The sequence below is a fragment of the Oncorhynchus mykiss genome, chromosome 2 (assembly GCF_057628025.1).
Source record: "Oncorhynchus mykiss isolate SJ-2025 chromosome 2, ASM5762802v1, whole genome shotgun sequence".
NCBI lineage: Eukaryota > Metazoa > Chordata > Actinopteri > Salmoniformes > Salmonidae > Oncorhynchus > Oncorhynchus mykiss.
The window spans coordinates 71860821-71878188 of record NC_143023.1 but is presented as its reverse complement, the minus strand read 5'-3'; the positions used below and the strand labels follow the sequence as shown (position 1 = coordinate 71878188).

Sequence of the window (17368 nt, the reverse complement as noted above, 5' to 3'; positions counted from 1 at the left end):
CCTGCCACCTGCCACCCACCACCAGCCAACCCCTCTTTTACTCTACTGCTACTCTCTGTTAATCATATATGCTTAGTCACTTTAACCATACCTACATGTACATACTACCTCAATCAGCCTGACTAACCGGTGTCTGTATGTAGCCTCATTACTTCATAGCCTTGCTACCGTATATAGCCTGTCTTTTTACTGTTGTTTTATTTCTTTACCTACCTATTGTTCACCTAATACCTTTTTGCACTATTGGTTAGAGCCTGTAAGTAAGCATGTCACTGTAAGGTGTTACCTGATACCTGTTGTATTCGGCGCACGTGACAAATAAACGTTGATTTGATTTGACCCATACAGTTAACACAGTGTGACTTCACTTCCTGGGGGAACTCTCACATATACAAAATCGTAAAAACAACAACTCATGAAACATTTAGTTAAACTTTTTGTTCAATATTTAGTAACGGACATTGTACGTTGGCACATAAATAAGAAAATAAATAAGAAGACAAAAGAATGCTGGGCTGTCACCAGGAAGTGACATCATACTGACCCCTCACACTCTCCTCTGCAGCCAGAGTAGAAGCCACATACTATATCTGTCTCTTAATTTGTTGTTTTTAAAGGTTTGTAATGTGAAAAAGTGCAATGTAAGTAATAGAAAATAGTGAAATAACATTGTAAACTAAATGTTTCATGAGTTTTATGATCATTTAGTAATGTTTATTAACCGATTTGGAAAACGTGTTGACATTAGTCTATAGCAGTGCCGCTACATTAGTGAATGATGGGGAAATGCTAGCTAGCTTTTACCACCCTGTGTTTTTACTAAGTAAAATAGTTATTGCTTTGAGCCTGAAATGAGCAATTTCATTTGAATTGTTTGAATATACACATTTGAACTGACAAATGTTCTCCTGTCTCTTTATTTCCCAGCTTCTTCACCTGCGGGATGGTCTAAGACGAGCCACTCGGCCAGCTGATGAAACTGTGGGTTTGCACAACCGAATCATTTCTGCAAAAACAGTCAGAAACTGTATCAGGGAATCTAATCTATGTGCTCATCGTCCTCACCAGGATCTTGACCTCACTGTACTTTGGCATTGTAACCAACTTCAGTGGGCAAATGCTCCCCTTCGATGTCCACTGGCATGCTGGAGAAGTGTGCGCTTCACAGATTAATCCCGGTTTCAACTGCACCGGGCAAATGGCAGACAGCGTGTAGGGCGTCGTGTGGGCGAGCAGTTTGCTGATCACAAAGTGAAGTGTTGGCGGTGGGGTTATGGTATGAGCAGGCATCATCAAGGGACAACAAACAAAATTGCATTATATCGATGGCAATTTGAATGCACAGAGATACTGTGACGAGATCCTGAGGCTCATTGTCGTGCCATTGATCCGCCGCCATCACATTATTTTTCAACATGATAATGCACCATGTTGCAAGGATCTGTACACAATTCCTGGAAGCTGAAAATATCCCAGTTCTTCCATGGCCTGCATACTCACCAGACATGTCACCCACTGAGCATGTGTGGGATGCTCTGGATCGACATGTCCGACAGCGTGTTAGTTTCCACCAATATCCAGCAACTTCGCACAACCACTAAAGAGGAGTGAAACAACATTCAACAGGCCACAATCAACAGCCTGATCTACACAATGCGAAGGAGATGTGTCGCGCTGCATGAGACAAATGGGAGTCCTACCAGATAATGACTGGTTTTCTGATCCACGCCCCTACCTTTTTTTTAAAAAGCTATCTGTGACCAACATATGCATATCTGTATTCCCAGTCATGTGAAATCCATAGATTAGGGCCTAATTTATTTATTTCAACTGACATATTTTCTTATATGAACTGTAATTGTTGCGTGTTGCATTTATATTCTTGTTCAGTGTACATTGTTCTTACATTACACTTGATTTGGAATAGCCTTTGAACCAGGTCATAACTTCGAAATAAACAAATTGAAAATTACCGGTAGATAATGACAGGGTATGCCTTACAATTGTTGTTAACAGGTCCTAGCCTATTTATCAACCATTGTATTACATGTTGATGGTATGTGCACCTTGTAGTTACATGTAACAAGGTCTGATTTTTGGTTAGCGTTACTAACATGGTAATTCACAGTTGACTTTCAAATGTGTAATTACAAAACAGTGACATTGTGGAAGAAGAAAATGTGTAATAACATTAGTCACACGTGGAAAAACCTTCAGCAAGTGAATGTGTTATTACACATTCCTTGTTCCAATTGTGTAATTGACTCTGCAACAACCCTGTTACCATGTAATTACATAGCAAAACCTATGTTACTACTATGCTGTTAACAGTTATTACTATACATGGTAATAGGGTCAACTTAATGTAGTGTTACCAAAGTAACTTATCTGATAAAACCGATGTCACAGCTTGGTGAAGATTGAATTGAACGTAAACATCTCTCCACAATCCTGTCCTGCTCAAGACTAATATAACCTTTTCCATGAAACGTTGTGTTTTGATGAACATGAAAAAATGTTTTGCATTCTCTAAGGATGTATAAATAGCTTTGAGGTTGTACACCTTTCACCACTAAATAATATCGCTGCAATCAGAGCTCTGTACACTTGAATTATAAATAAACCACAGCAGTAGATTATGTATCCCACTTTGATGCAGTCTAATTGCAAAATAAGGAGGAGATTTCTTAAGTTTTTATGAATTACCCAAAAGGCATGGTAGAAAATTCCCTTTGTTTCCTTGGTAAAATGTTTCCTACTTTGTGTAATTTGCATCACAAGAGAGTAGCAGTCTTCCAAGGCCCTTCAATGTTTCTATGGAAGGGGCACATTGTCCAAATTCTAAATGACATCATCCTCTGCCATGTGTTCCTATACTGTAGACATGTCAAATACTAGGTTAGAAATGAGGGAAGGAAACTACCAAGAGACATAAAAATAAGGCTTTTAAGCAACAACAATGGCAACATCTGAATAATTATACAGAAGCTGTGGCAGTGGTTTGGGGTCATTTATAGATAGTAAAGTGGAAATCTATTGTGGAATCAGGTCAGACTAACTGTTGGTGTATTTCAGTGAACATCCCTAGAATAGATTATTATGTTTTCCATCACAGTTGCAAGCACAAGACCAGCAGTAAATGAAAAGGCAACAAGAGAAACATTAAAATTCTCATGACAGATTTAGAAGGAAAAGTCTTGACACAGCCAGTTGGAGGGCTTATTACTGTATTTCAACCTTTCAGTCGGGAGCTATCTGAGTAGTGCAGAGATGGGACCCTTCCTTGTAAACGGGAAATCTTTTTTTAAATCATATAAATGTCATGGGATAAGTAGCTACACCAATGACTCCAAGAGCCACATTTGCAGTTGTCTGACTCCTAATGAGTTTTCTGTCCTTCTCAAACAGTGAAATAATTGGATATCAGTCATCCAAAAAAAGAAAGACATTCTGCTACATTGTTTCAATACAACAATTTCCATCTAGTCCTGTTTGAATGAATACCTCTACTACTGAGTATGTTTATTTTCTATTCTTCTGGATGTTTCGATTTGTTTCAAGGTAATTTATCTGAGAGAAACGATGTCACAGTTTGGCGGCATATCTCGCTATAATCCTGTCCTCCTCAAGACTAATATAATCTTCTCCATTAAGTTCAGTGTTTTGATGAAAATGAACAAATGTTGTTTAGTATTCTCTAAGGATGTATAAATAGCTTTGAGGTTGTACACCTTTCACCACTAAATAATTTCGCTGCAGTCAGAGCTCTGTACACTTGAATTATAAATAAACCACAGCAGTAGATCATATATCCCACTTTGATGCAGTCTATTTGCAAAATAAGGAGGAGAATTCTTAAGTTTTTATGAAATACCCAAAAGGCATGGTAGAAAATTCCCTTTGTTTCCTTGGTAAAATGTTTCCTACTTTGTTTAATTTGCATCACAAGAGAGTAGCAGTCTTCCAAGGCCCTTTAATGTTTCTATGGAAGGGGCACAGTGTCCAAATTCTAAATGATGTCATCCTCTGCCATGTGTTCCTATACTGTAGACATGCCAAATACTAGGATAGAAATAGGGGAAGGAAGCTACCAAGAGAAACATACGAATAAGGCTTGTAAGCAACAACAATGGCAACATCTGAATAATTATACAGAGACTGTGGTAGTGGTTTGGGGTCATTAATAGAAAGTGGACATTTATTGTGGAATGAGGTCGGACTAACTGTGGGAAATGTAATAAAGGAAGATATTAAATATTGATACTGCACCATAGTGCTCCAGTGTGTATGAAGAAGGTCAGGCCGGTGCATTATGATAGTACAAAGGGAGCCATCTCCGTTAGGCCTTTGTTACTGCCCGCCAAATCAATATTATCTGACATTTGTAGTAAGGTGAAGGGCAGCAGGGGTGAGAGAGGAGCAGAGCCCTCACAAAGGATGTGCTCTGGAGAGTCCTGACAGGCCTGGTGAGACCATTAGCTTTGTGAGAGACCATGTGGAGTCGGGGGCGGTGGGAGGTTGGCAGACACCGTGGGCCTGTCATTTAGAACACCCAACAGGGGAACACACGAGAATAACACTGTAGTCAAAGGGAGAAAAGACTGGTTTCAGTCTGGAATAAAGCATACTACAGCTACACAGCACAGGGCTTTGAGAAACCATTTAACTTTGTAAGGACGTAATCACTCTGTGAAGACGATGGAATGTTAATGAGTAAGGGGTCATGAACAAAAAGTTGACATAATGGATCGGAAATACAAAACTAATGGGTGACTTGATTTCTGCAGACTGTAGCCATTACAATGCATATTCTTTAAACACCTCATGGCATCTGTTCCAATTGTGTGTGATGATGGGTGTGATGTACAGTACCTGTCAAAAGTTTGGACACACCTACTCATTCAAGGTTTATTTTTTATTTTTACTATTTTCTACATTGTTGAATAATAGTGAAGACATCAACACTATAAAATATAACAGATGGAATCATGTAGTAACCAAAAAAAGTGTTAAACAAATCAAAATATATTTTATACTTGACATTCTTCAAAGTAGCCACCCCTTGCCTTGATGACAGTTTTGCACACTCTTGGCATTCTCTCAACCAGCTTCACATGGAATAATTTTCCAACAGTCTTGAAGGAGTTCCCACATATGTTGTGCACTTGTTGGCTGCTTTTCCTTCAGTCTGCAGTCCAACTCATCCCAAACCGTCTCAATTGCGTTGAGGTCAGGTGACAGTGGAGGCCAGGTCATCTGATGCAGCACTCCATCACTCTCCTTCTTGAGGTATGTTGGGTCATTGTCCTGTTGAAAACAAATTATAGTACTTCTAAGTGCAAACCAGATGTGCCTTAAATTGTAAATAAATCACAGACAGTGTCACCAGCAAAGCAACCCCATACCATCACACCTCCTCCTCCATGCTTCATGGTGGGAACCACACATGCGGAGATCATCCGTTCACCTACTATGCATCTCACAAAGACACAGCGATTGGAACAAAAAATCTCAAATTTGGACTCATCAGACCAAAGGACAGATTTCCACCAGTCTAATGTCCATTGCTCGTGTTTCTTGGCCCAAGCAAGTCCCTTCTTATTATTGGTGTTCTTTAGTAGTGATTTCTTTGAAGAAATTCAACCATGAAGGCCTGATTCAGTTGATGTTGAGATGTGTCTGTTACTTGAACTCTGTGAAGTATTTATTTGGGCTGCAATCTGAGGTGCAGTTAACTCTAATGAACTTATCCTCTGCAGCAGAGGAAACTCTGGGTCTTCCTTTCCTGTGGCGGTCCTCATGAGAGCCAGTTTTATAATAGTGTTTGAGGGTTTTGCTACTGCACTTGAAGAAACTTTCATGAAGCTGGTTGAGAGAATGCCAAGAGTGTGCAAAGCTGTCATCAAGGCAAAGGGTGTTTAACACTTTTTTGGTTACTACATGATTCCATATGTGTTATTTCATGGTTTTGATGTCTTCACTATTATTCTACAATATAGAAAATAGTAAAAAATAAAGAAAAACCCTGGAATGAGTAGATGCGTCCAAACTTTTGACTGGTATTATATGAAAATCTGTCTTTGTGCCAGTGTATTATGGAGAACAATTAGGATATAGCTCTGTACTTATCAGCTGCCTCCAGAAACCTCACAGAGAAAGACAGGTCTCAGCATTCTGCTCCAATTATAACGTCTGCAATTAAAAAGGCACAGATTCATGACAACAATTTAATGTAGAATGTAACGACAACAAAAGACAGTTCGCTATTGTTAGATTTACATAGAGGGCATGCAAATCAAATGACAATATCCATTTAGAAGACTGATATTTACACCAAATAAATTGTTGAACGTTGTTATATTCTTGTATGCTTGTGCATTGACTGTGAGCATTAGAGCCAGACGATACAGTCCAGAAGTATTCGAAAGTACCTTCAGAATACCATGCTTGTAGCCATACAGTCCTTGACCTCAAATGGAACATTTTCTCTCTGTATCCCTTGTTTCTCCTAAAGAGGTAAGAGTGAATGTGACTCATGGATTAGAATATTGATTTCAGCTAAGCGAGAGATTTAGCTTTATCATGCACAACACGTCCCTGAGTGAGAGGAGAGCTAGACACGGCTCTGATGACTCTACAGAGAGCTCTTAGGGGACTGGCCCATAACAGGTACTATGAATAATGAGGGATTTGAAGGACCAAATCAATAGTTGAATAGCTTTTCCTGTCAAAGCTCATGGTCAGTGGGTAGAACTTTGCAGTGCAATATTAACATGTTACATTGCTGCTGTCTGTCTGCTCCCCAAAGTGTGAAACCAAAGAGCAGCCAGCAGCCAGCCCCGGGCTAGCCACGCAAAGCAGAGAGAATAAGACCTGTCCTCTACTCCAATTGACTCTTCAGTTGGAAACATGGCAGATTATGTCTGCTAAAGACAGCCTCCCAACCTGCACATACAAATGAGACGACTTCATTTGATCTCCACATATGAACAGTAGGTGTTGTGAAGGGTCATAGCATCCCTACAGGACTCCAATAGCTTCCAATTACCCTAGGCCATGCCCTTTCCCTCCACACCTGTTCCAGATTCCCTAATCACTTCTCAGAGTAAAGGAAAAAAAATATTGGCCAATTGTGGATGGGCACATGATTACGGTGAATGTGGAAGCAATGTGAAGATTAAGTGCTGTAATTGTGGAGGAGAACACAGTGCAGCATTTGGTGGATGCCAGGTACAGAGAGAGGCTAGAGAGGCTCAAAGACATAGGATCAGTCATGATATATAATATGCATAGGCTGTAAAACAGATTGGTAGAACTACAGTGCGGACTGATGGAGCTTACATGGATGTACCTGTAATATGTGAACCTACTGTCGGGGCTGGTGATTCTGCTGGTCCTGGCATGGTTTCCAGGCCTATTCAGAAATATTGTGCTCATGAATGTGTGGTGTAAAAGGATACTTTGATAATGAATACATTTGACTTCGTAGATTTTATTGGTAAGGTTATCAATACGACTTGGGTTATGGAAAGCAGAAATGCCAGGTTGAAGGTTATTATAGAGACAGCAAAATATGTATTGGGGGTAACAGATGCTATTGTTGAAATGGTTGTTGACATGCTGAACAATCCCAAGGGTGTGATGTGTTTCACCGTGATGTAGAAAAAGTTTAATGGGGTTGGGGAGGGGTTTTGGGGGGAGGGTGAAGGGTGAAGGGTGTGGCATATTTTCATGGTAGTAAAGAATTGGGTCAATTGTGATTGAACATACATTCCAGCAGAGTAGGTGGCGGCATGCACTTTAAACGTTTGTTTGCGGACCGCCATGATATCATAGAAGAAGAAACAGAGCACTAGTAATGGTGCATCCTTAGTGAAGCCACGGGGCGGCCCTTTACCTTCCTTCGTGTGTGATATGAGAAAGTAAGTGCCTATTTATTATGACGTTGGAGATGTAAGTTAAACAATGTATATTATGCTGCCTTTAACTTGCTATATGCTAGTCTTTTGATGTCCATGTTCTCAGTATGCTATTGCTCCTTTGTTAAATTCATGCTGTCAGTCTCCTTAGTTTATAGATATTATGTTTAGCCTATTACCCAAAGTCACCTGGCACTACTTTGTCATGTCTGCACCTATGTTGGGTTCCCAATGTGTCCCTTTTGTATCTCTTCCAGACAAGCACATCCTTCCTACCAAACTCTTAACTTTATCCTAACCTCTATCGTGTTCAACGGTGTAATAAATACCCCATAATCTAGATTCCTGACCCCTAAACTCCATCTCCTGATTAGCATTCTGACCGACGCACTGTTGGCAGAAACAGTCCTGACCTAGCTTAGTCGGTCATAGCCATAGTCCTTTTCTTCAGTAGGCCTATACAGTTTTTGTGAGCCTCACTTTTGAGCCGTGTTTTCTCCCACTTCAATGACTGACTCTTTTTCTATAATTTCTTGCCAAGCTGGAACTTTAATTTGCTCTAATAGCTAGTCTGAAACCAGAAAGTCATTATTACCCCTTTTTCATTTGTTCCCATTTTTTACGCGACACGTTCCATGAAAAGTATTGAATCTTGCCTGATTTTGCAGTACTTATTTGTTTTCCAATTAATCCCATTCTGGGTGCAATGCTGTTGAGGCTACAATATTTGACTCTTGCCAGTGAAACCCAGGAGATAATCAATATGACATGCCAAACAATAGCACACAATGACTTGAGTTTAATACCCTCGACTATCGAATCACTAATGTTCCTGTTGCAGAAAATTGATCTCCTCCACACCAAAGCAGTTTGAACTTAAATGCACAATGTAAGGAGGGGTGACACTAAATCTAGCACCAATAGACAATCGTTTTTTCACCCAGATTACAGTACTTCCACACGAAATGCAGATTACACCTCCAGTACAATATAGCATAGACATTTACCACATGATTCTAAAGTTGTCCAGTATAGGAGTATTACTGGTAGTACAGTGCCTTGCGAAAGTATTCGGCCCCCTTGAACTTTGCGACCTTTTGCCACATTTCAGGCTTCAAACATAAAGATATAAAACTGTATTTTTTTGTGAAGAATCAACAACAAGTGGGACACAATCATGAAGTGGAACGACATTTATTGGATATTTCAAACTTTTTTAACAAATCAAAAACTGAAAAATTGGGCGTGCAAAATTATTCCGCCCCCTTAAGTTAATACTTTGTAGCGCCACCTTTTGCTGCGATTACAGCTGTAAGTCGCTTGGGGTATGTCTCTATCAGTTTTGCACATCGAGAGACTGACATTTTTCCCATTCCTCCTTGCAAAACAGCTCGAGCTCAGTGAGGTTGGATGGAGAGCATTTGTGAACAGCAGTTTTCAGTTCTTTCCACAGATTCTCGATTGGATTCAGGTCTAGACTTTGACTTGGCCATTCTAACACCTGGATATTTTCATTTTTGAACCATTCCATTGTAGATTTTGCTTTATGTTTTAGATCATTGTCTTGTTGGAAGACAAATCTCCGTCCCAGTCTCAGGTCTTTTGCAGACTCCATCAGGTTTTCTTCCAGAATGGTCCTGTATTTGGCTCCATCCATCTTCCCATCAATTTTAACCATCTTCCCTGTCCCTGCTGAAGAAAAGCAGGCCCAAACCATGATGCTGCCACCACCATGTTTGACAGTGGGGATGGTGTGAGCTGTGTTGCTTTTACGCCAAACATAACGTTTTGCATTGTTGCCAAAAAGTTCAATTTTGGTTTCATCTGACCAGAGCACCTTCTTCCACATGTTTGGTGTGTCTCCCAGGTGGCTTGTGGCAAACTTTAAACAACACTTTTTATGGATATCTTTAAGAAATGTCTTTCTTCTTGCCACTCTTCCATAAAGGCCAGATTTGTGCAATATACGACTGATTGTTGTCCTATGGACAGAGTCTCCCACCTCAGCTGTAGATCTCTGCAGTTTATCCAGAGTGATCATGGGACTCTTGGCTGCATCTCTGATCAGTCTTCTCCTTGTATGAGCTGAAAGTTTAGAGGGACGGCCAGGTCTTGGTAGATTTGCAGTTCTTTGATACTCCTTCTATTTCAATATTATCGCTTGCACAGTGCTCCTTGGGATGTTCAAAGCTTGGGAAATCTTTTTGTATCCAAATCCGGCTTTAAACTTCTTCACAACAGTATCTCGGACCTGCCTGGTGTGTTCCTTGTTCTTCATGATGCTCTCTGCGCTTTTAACGGACCTCTGAGACTATCACAGTGCAGATGCATTTATACGGAGACTTGATTACACACAGGTGGATTGTATTTATCATCATTAGTCATTTAGGTCAACATTGGATCATTCAGAGATCCTCACTGAACTTCTGGAGAGAGTTTGCTGCACTGAAAGTAAAGGGGCTGAATAATTTTGCACGCCCAATTTTTCAGTTTTTGATTTGTTAAAAAAGTTTGAAATATCCAATAAATGTCGTTCCACTTCATGATTGTGTCCCACTTGTTGTTGATTCTTCACAAAAAAATACAGTTTTATATCTTTATGTTTGAAGCCTGAAATGTGGCAAAAGGTCGCAAAGTTCAAGGGGGCCGAATACTTTCGCAAGGCACTGTATGTGCCTTCGGTGGATACAGATGGATATGTCAGTTTGAAGACTCTAGATCATGTACTAGTATCTATTCCCTTGCCCCTTTCTCTGGATATGGCTACAATTTTGTTTCTAGTCATATGCTTTTAACTAAACTCAAATGAAGATTATAGGCCACCACAGTCTTAAGGCAGTTGATGACTAGTTGAGGTATGTGTGACATGCTATGGAGTGCCTTTCTTAACAAGTACAGTGTAGGTGCCAACAGGTAATGAATTAACCATGTCCAGAAGGCAGCGGAGGACAGCCATTTTGAACTTCCATTACAGAGTGTTGGATTCCATGCCTCAGGGGGCTGCCACAGCCCAGGAGTCTCTTCCCCCAAATCAGATATGATAAATATTCAATGGGGTAAAAACCATCTCGGTTTCACTGAAGTTGATGGGAAAGAGGCTTGACGGAACGCTGTTATATGGAGCACTCTCGCTTTCAAACCAAAGCTAAAGTCTGCATCAACGCCCCCTCGGGATCCACCCTGTGATCTTCAAAACCAAAGACTATCCCCACAGTCCACCCCTTTCCCTATAGGTAACAGCACACTAGAGGCTTCCCAAATTAATACTGCACCATGAGGGGGGAGATAAAGCAATACAAAACAATCTAACTATTGCTGTTGTCCAACAGACTATAAAGGCGTATGTGAGACATTATGGAAAGGTTTTGGCTTCCCACCACCTCCCCATTAAAATACTACTTTATCTGAACAGATGGTCAGTCATCTAACCATATAATCAACGTTTTAATTGACGGTCTCGTGTTCCACCCTGTGTTCCACAGTAAAGGGTTAACGTCAGTTGTGCTGGCCTGCCTTTTCACTGACTGAAGTCAGATGCTGACAGCATGATCAATAGAGCAGATTACTTCCCACTGCCAGATATCACCTTTCCTCTGAGTGGGTATATGAGCCCAGGACACAGGCTGGAGAAAGCAAGTGTGTGTGCTCGCCTTTGTGTGCATGTAACAATTGAATTGTAGCTTTGCAATTAACTCAAATTACACAAAGGGTAGTTTCAGGAGATTCAACAGATCTCTATTAGCAACTGATGGATTACAATATGAAAATCACACTTGATTTTGAAAGCTTCTTGTATGAAATGTCTAACATTAAAAAGCCAATATTCTGAATGATTGCTACCACCCAGGTACCACCAAGTAAAGGGAAAAAAATACAGATTGTATTGAATTTATAGTATCCATGAGTAAATAAAACCAATTGGTTTTAAGTTCAGACAATTCAGTAAGTTACACATGTATAGGCTTGTCAGCATTCAATTGAATGATATACTACACTTTTGACATGACTTACCAAAATGAAAATGAATGCTGTAATTGTCTTACTACATGTCATCAGAATGGCACCATACGTGAATGAGACTGATACTACAAATTATTTTTAATCGACCTATTCAACAAATCATTAATGAGACATTCTAATGAGTAGAAACCTGGGCATCGTCTGCTCTGACTCTGACCCTAATTAAGTCATCAGACATAGCCACTTGACCGCGGGTCAGGATCCTGACTGTCACTATCTTCTACATTAGTCTACCCTGAATACTAATGAGTAGCCTACTGAGAGGACCAAGCTGATCAACACAAAGACCCAGCTTTTACGCATTTTTTCATATTCATCATCTCACACCATGCACAAGTTGGGATTTCTCACTTTGCGCTCACCCAGGCTCTAATGCCAAGTGCTGCCACCAACAGCCATATTAGCATATTACGAAGTGCTGAGGCAGGATTGAAATCATTTTTATTTCAATTTAACTTACTAATTTGCATTTTGTCAGAAACCGATTGCTGAACACATGACGTAACAAAAGTGAGGAAGGAATTACATGAAAAGGAACCTTCATTAAATCTGTATTTGGGCAACATTAAGCCAGTTAGTTAATCAGTGCCGTGTATGTACAATATGAGTTGATTGGCTGGGCTAGCCTTCATGTCATGAACTTGGTTTGTAGGTAACCATGGGGAGGCTCTAATCTGAGAGTGGAAGCAAATGAGCTAGCTTTAGGGGCTAGAACCCAGCAATCAGGTTCCTCTACTGCTCATAACCCTGGTAGCCCTGTACTCCAACATGCCCTAATCCTATTAAAATAGATCATTTACATACTGTATAACACCAAGTCGATAGCTGGACATGTAATCTCATTGCCTCTGAAAAATAAAGATTGCCCTAAAGATACTCAAAGTGGTGTTCATTTCACTCTTGATGGAGCCATGCATGGGAAAAGGGGTTGATACTCTGTGGATTTGACAGTGAAAAATGGGTTACATGAATAGTCCTGTATTTAGAAGAATATTCAAGCAAATCAATCGAACCTGTATGTCCTGCTGGACATGCAAGTTTGTCACACATGTTCACCACCTGTTCTAAACTGTGAAGGTATTGTGTTTCTCAGCCAGCCTGGTAAATCTAGAATGAACCTTACTTTAACTTTATCCAAGATGGCATAGCAGTCAGAGGTCTTTTTGTCCTCATCTTGTCGTGTATATCTTTTTATCTTTTTTCTTCGCATATATTTTTTGATATCTTTCAACTTCAACATACTACCTCATTTGCACACACTGTATATAGACTTTTTCTACTGTATTATTGACTGTGTGTTTATTCCGTGTGTAACTCTATGTTGTTGTTTGTGTTGCACTGCTTTGCTTTATCTTGGCCAGGTTGCAGTTGTAAATGAGAAGTTGTTCTCAACTAGCCTACCTGGTTAAATAAAGGTGAAAAAAAAATAAACAATTTTAAGTGAAGTGAAATAATAGTTAACATTGCATTCTTTCTGGATTTCTCAGCTACAACGCACTGGGCATTCCACATAATTTCATAATTGGGTAATATTTGGTTGACGTTGATCAGTGAGATTACAACCTATATTTACCCACTCAAAAAGATGGACAAAAGATAGTTATCACTATGCACAACCAAATTCCAATTGAAAAACAATGTCAGATGTTTTTATTTAGTTGTCACCCAAATGACTATCACTGCGCTTTCAACAATTTAAAAGCACAGCAACGTTCAAATGGAAATACAATGTCAGATATGTTGTTTTCATATACAACATATTAATACGTTATCACTGTGCTTCATCTAATATTATAACCAAATGACCTGGATTGCAGTTGAGATTACATTAAAACTACATGGTGCAATTGATCAATTCTGTTCAAGATTCAGCACAGATTATTACAGCAATTTTGAAGATCTCCACAGACCTGGATTGACCTGCTGTATGCATGCTGTCTTGAACATGCACACTTTAAATTATTACATTTATACTTACATTAACCTCAAAATAAGTTACTAATTTATATTGTTGAATGGAACATTAGTTTGTAAGAGCCTTAACTTTATGGTAGCCTTAACTTTAGGCTATTTACATTTATTACACAAGTAATATTAAATTGTGTTTGGTTGACAACACAACCAAATATCAACATTTAAAAGAGATGTAGCTACTGCTTGGATAGTTCTGTCTGAGCTACTGGCTTTATCCCATTCTTCAACTTGTATTTTTGGTTGTGTTGGTGACCTGAATCAAACAACTTGTTAACTTGTCGACAAGTTAAAAGGCTATTTATTGTATTTCAAAAGTGATATTGAATTGTGTTTGGTTGTCAACACAAAGAAATATCAACATTTGAAGGAGATGTATCTTCCACTTGGATAGTTCCATTTGTGCCACTGACTTAGTCTGGCTTTAATTCCAATTTGTCTACAAATTAATAATTGATATCTCCAGCACATCCACAAATCTAAGTTAAAGAATAGGACCATTAAATCAAACTTTAAATACACTTTAATTCAGTTCTATTCTTTAAGTAATATTTTTGGTTGTCACCTTGTCTGAGAGAGATTTACATGGTTATGAAAACGTCACACCAGGGTAAGCCTACACGAATCAAAGCACATGTTTTAAGTGTTTCTAAAATCCCCTATGGGAAAATTGTACGGTGGAAAAACCATTGGAACCATTTACCTGTTGGACCGCTAGGTTTTATGAGTATTATGACACCTCCACTTTGGGGCTCTATGGTATTGTCTATTTTTAGTTGGGTTGAATTCAGCAGCGGCCTGCCCATTTGTGTGTTAAGGGCGGCGCCCCACTTGTGATTGGTAAAAAAAAATATATATGTACATTTTTGAAATGAGATAATTTCAAGGAGTATGTTTTAAATGCTCAAAGTACAGTACATCTGTAAATGTGAACATTGGTGGATTGTTTTTCAGCTATTTGCTGTGATGGGGAACTGCCCAAATGAAATCGTAGGATTTCATAGCATAAATTATAAGTAAATGGAGCGTCCTTGGTCGCTCAAATGTGCGTCCAATCAGTCAGAACCTCTGGGTCTGCTCTAGTCTCCTTCCCAATCTGAGTCTCTCGTGCCAGATGGTTTACTTCCACACGTGAGACTAGATCTGCTCTATCAGGTACAGATGGCGCTAAATCAAATTGTAATCAACTTTTCAATAAATAATCATAATAGTCATGGGAGCCTGGGACCTGATTAACCGGTCAACTACATACAGCAAGAGTTGAAAGGCAGAGGGATACACTAGCTAGAACCGTCTCATCGCGGATCTAGTAGGACAAAACAGCATGGCCAATTTGATTGTTTCCCCTAAGTGTTGTTCCTCAGGTTCTACTGTAGGCGACAGGGGAACATGTTGTGTGGACTAAAACACTCGGTTTTATGCTGTATCACAAAGTATGATGAAACTAATTAGCCATCTAGAGTAATTTGGAGAAACGCTGAGATGTAGTTTGGTAGATTTTTTGGGGTCAAATTAACCAGTTATCTACCTTTGATAAGCAGCTAGATATACTGTAGCTAGCTGGCAACTTGCTAGCTAGTTAGCTCTCATGCCAATTTCAAGTGTTTCTAAACTAATATCGGACTAACTTGGAAATTTGAAGTTATTTCAGAATGAAAGTTAACTGGCTAGCGCATCATGCTTTGTGACATTATTTTAGCTATCCTCAATAAGATGATGTATTTTCACTTAATGCATCTGCATGATTGTTGCATTCTCCCGAGTGCCCTCGTTTGTTCTTGACGTGAGCTGGCTGTTCGTTCTAAATAGTGTAATCCAATTTGTTCAAAAAAGTGGCAGCATGTGCAGCAGTCATTCGTATTTTGAAATGCAAAAGCGAAATAGGGGTATTTATGCTGTTGTTCAAATGTACAGATTGCTTTATGTATCTTCTCATAGAAACTACCGGTAGTTTGAAAACTTGGCATCATATTTCTGCTTTGTTGACAACTCCAACCACTTTCCGTCCTGGGTATTCAGCCAATCAGTGTCCGTCACTGGTTGAATTGAAACAATAGCTGTTAATGACTTTTCAAATGCAATATAGGACTAAATAGCATCATTGAGAATATATGAGTGATAAAGTATGGTTACATTTACTTTGCTCTGATAAACTGACCCTGGAATGACTTCGATAGCACAGTGAATCTATTTCATTTTTAGTGGAGATCCCTCAATAACCCTTCTCACGATAGCATATTGGTAATAGTCTGGGACAAGTGTTATAGCTAAGCAGGGCTGGGCTTAGTTAAAAATCTGGATGGGAAATCAAAGTGTAGCTATAGATACGTTCTCCATTAGGAGGTGCTGTCTATCCTATAGTTATTTTTTTCTGATAGTGGATATAATGTTGAAGATCTGAAGTTTTAAAAACTTACAAATTAAACATTTTATATTCAACAGGTTTAACTATGTTGAAATTTGTTTACCATAATGCCATAATCCTGTGATTGAAATTTCATCCTAAAAACACATTACGTGGATGACTTCAAATCCAATGTATTTTTCTCGTAGATTCTACGTCACATTAAGTTGACGAATTACATTGAAACAACGTTGATTCAACCAGTTTGTGCCCAGTGGGATGCCACCTCAAACCTAGTATTTTAGTGTATCAATATCACCTTTGGAGAGCTAACTAATATTGATCCCCATTGTTTGTGTGGCTGTCTTGGGGGAGTGGCAGACTACCACATTAGCGTGCACAGACACTGCTTGGTCTTAGACAATAAATTCATTTCACACGGATTTGTATCCCCTTATTTTAGGCTGCAGGGGTAAATGAGCTCATAGAGTGGCCAGAGGCCTACTGAGAAACATGACATGTGCCTCCTCTGTCTGTCTTTTCAGTTATACGAGAAACACACAGACGAATAGGTTTACATTACTGTCAGCACAACACCTAGTGACCTCGTGGGTTGGAGTCACCTTCAGGGTAACCTTCAAATCTGCAGCAAACCATGAATAACAAGACATATTATATCTGATATAGAGAAAGGCATTGAGTGTCAATCTTAAAATAGTTAATCCCTTCATGAATCATTTGATTACAGAATTGAATTAAGGTTTATATTTCATTCCAATAGACAAGATAACAAAGAGAAATCCTCATTGACATAAATATAATATATTCCTCTGATGGAAAATAATAATATATATAATATTATATTCCTCTGATCATATTCCACTGATGGAAAATTCAACAATTAACACATTTTATAGTAGTGAGAAGCTAAGCTAGGAGCTAGTTAGAGCTGAGTAGTGCCTTTGAAATTAGTGTTTAGTGCGTAGACATACTAAGGGGTAAGGCAATAAACAGGCCATAGTGGCGAAATAATTACAATTTAGCAATTAAACACAGGAATGATAGATGTGCAGAAGATGAATGTGCAAGTAGCGATACTGGGATGCAAAGGAGC

The 17368-nt window shown here is 39.2% G+C and overlaps 1 long non-coding RNA gene across 1 annotated transcript; it reads left to right on the top strand.

The window, feature by feature from the left end:
* The first annotated feature begins 547 nt into the window (after positions 1-547).
* Positions 548-2648, top strand: LOC149985221 (uncharacterized). The gene is made up of 2 exons (XR_016490401.1): positions 548-641; positions 928-2648. It is a non-coding gene; the product is annotated as an uncharacterized LOC149985221 (long non-coding RNA).
* Positions 2649-17368: the final 14720 nt, after the last annotated feature.